Here is a 2,698-nt window from a genome sequence, read left to right as displayed (position 1 = left end):
CCCCCCCCCCCCCCCCGCCACCACCACCACCTCCACTAGACACCTGTGGTGAGAAATTTAGAAACTTAAGCCTTCCAGATGAATTTTCATCAAACTAGCAGTGTACTTAGTCCAGTCTCCTGTCACTGCTGTTGCAGTGGCCATTGCAGGATACCTGAGAGAGATCATAGCAGGTCAACAGCCATGTTCAGGTATCCTATAAAGAAGATTTAGTCCTAACACTCATAAATTGGTTGGCTTATTTTTTGAAGCACGATATGCCAGTGGTTCTTAACCTCCATTAGACTCAAGATGCCTCTTGGAAAATGCCAGCTCTTAGTTTTCACTCTTTCCATAGTCAAAAGGGAAAGGAAAAAAAAAAAAAAAGAGAGCAATTGTTTTTAAACTCAGACCATAACAGATTGGAATGGCTTTGACATTATGGATCCTAACTGAAGTTCCTGCATCTGTCTTGTGAATCATGTGTAGGTGTTTGCACACCTAACAGTGCTAATATTGCATGACTCCAGTGGCACCCTGTAAAAGGATCTTATAGCACTGTGGTGGAAAATTTATTTTATAAATTTCTATTTAAAAATATCCCTGTGCATATAACTCTATCTGCTTCTTTAGTAATCCATTAAAACAATCCATCCTATTTTAAATTCCAGATTAAAATTTTGACCTCAGTTATCTTGGGGCAATGAACTCCATATATTTAATTATATACTGTGTAACATTATATTGCACTCAGTTGAAATAAATGGCTTTGTTCTTGTGTTATGAGAAGTAGATGGGAGTATCTGACCTACTTTTTCTATACTACTCATTTATTTTACATATACGAAGTAAACATGGGCTTGGCTTCGTCTTCATCTTTTGGACGATATCGGCTGCATCTCTAAGCCTCCATATAATTGGATATTTTTGGTGGTTTTAAGGTTCTTTGTAGTGTAAGCTGGCATTTCATTTCTTGGACTATTATGCTATAGAAAAATTTGCAGAAGTCATACATGGATTATATCTAGGAGTAGTATATAGATTTTTATGTTGAACAAGTTCCCTCCTGTAAACTTGAATCAATGGTGACCTCCAGTGGCCACCTGAAGTATTCTTAAGATTCTTATTCACCATAACAATGGAAGTAAATGGCAGAAAAAGCAATGTCGGAAATATAAACACCACACTTCTAACTTAGTTAACTATCTACTATGCGTTACAATGGAAACAAGAAAAGCTAAAACTGCCAATCTAAACTTCCAAAAGAGTTTTATAGCTAGAATTGATCCGCTTTTTAAGATTGAGTGCCATTGCAGGCCTGTGGCTACAACCAACAAACCTTGCAGACCTGTGGGTTATTCTTTAATGTGAGATTAGAGACCTTTACCTGTTGGGTTTTTTTAGTACCTTGGACTGCTAAAATAGCACTGTACTATGCTACTTTTGAAATTTTTCAACCTGGTACAGAAATTCCATTAAGTTTTGATTTGCATCTCTTTGATATCGCACGATTACATTAGAAATAATTCATTATTCTGCTTAGCAATTCCTGGAATTAAGGCAAGCAGTGACTTGCCTGAGAGTGTACATTACTTTACTTTAAATGTATGACAGATCACACTTTGATCTAATCTGTCTTTTCCATTACTGGATTACCTGTATCAAGTTATAAGATTAAATGCATGTGAAAATATATTCTAAACTATATATCTGTACATTTCACCTGGTTTATCTGGTGGTTCTCTGCCATAGGTGACCCTAATTTGTCTTTTTCTACAACTCAAAGACAACATTCAGGGTTTTATATTTTTTGGTCTGTTTTTTTTTTTGTCCTCGCATTATTTTTCACTTCGAGTTGTCTGAGGAACAGACAGAAAAATAAAATTTCCAGCTTTTTAGAAGTCTTTGACTTTAAAAAAGTCTGCTTCTAAATTGGTCTTTCCTCTGCACATTTTGGTTGATCTGAGAAAAATCAACAGTAAGGGAGTTGTCTTTCATATATTTTTTCAGAAGGAATGTAAGACTGTTTTGTTCATTATGAAATGTGACTCATATATTTCAGGGATTGTACCATACTTAGATGCCATGCATCTGTCCAATTTAATAAATGTGTTCCTTTAAAGCACTGGAAACCTCAGCAACTGGTAGTAAATGTCAAAGATAAGCCTGAGGTTTAGGACTTTATGTAAGTGAGAAATGAGGGAAGAGAGAAATTTAATAATGATGTTGGAGGTTTTTGTTTGTGAAACTTGAGTAGGAAATGGATAGCAATAATTTAAGTTGCCTTGTAACTGTTCAAATAGAGAACAAAAGGCTAGTTTTCTACCCTTGTAACACAGCAATACATTGCATTGTGATGAACCTAAAATTGCCTGGACATGTCTGAGTAGGTTTCTATTATGAAAATCATACCATTGAAAATAGAGTAAGGGTGCACACAGATGTTACACTGAAGCTTGTGAGCTTAGATAGAGTTTAAAAATGGCCACCCAATCTAACTCAGTGATTAGATAGGTGCTAGGAGCACAATCTAAGGTAAGTCAGGGTAAGGGGAGGAGTGGGCAGAGTGGGGGAGGGAGGGGATCAGGATCTTGTGGGGAGGGGGGGCTTGGTGGGCTAGTGGGATCTTGGAGGTGGAGTCCAGGGGGTTTGGGATTGAGAGAACTAGCAGTGTTGGTGGGGGGAAGGGAGGGGACTTGGCAGGATCAAAGCCTCTTCG

The 2,698-nt window shown here is 37.5% G+C and overlaps 1 protein-coding gene across 1 annotated transcript in view; it reads left to right on the top strand.

Moving 5' to 3' along the window:
• TBC1D4 (TBC1 domain family member 4) overlaps window positions 1-2,698 on the top strand; it is a 168,284-nt gene that overhangs the window by 146,798 nt on the left and 18,788 nt on the right. The gene's annotated exons all lie outside the window — the stretch shown is intronic.

Source organism: Gavialis gangeticus, unplaced genomic scaffold, assembly GCF_001723915.1.
Source record: "Gavialis gangeticus isolate Ggan-Ray unplaced genomic scaffold, GavGan_comp1, whole genome shotgun sequence".
Taxonomy (NCBI): domain Eukaryota; kingdom Metazoa; phylum Chordata; order Crocodylia; family Gavialidae; genus Gavialis; species Gavialis gangeticus.
Note: the sequence above shows the minus strand (reverse complement) of the source record. Positions and strands in the feature narration are given on the sequence as shown.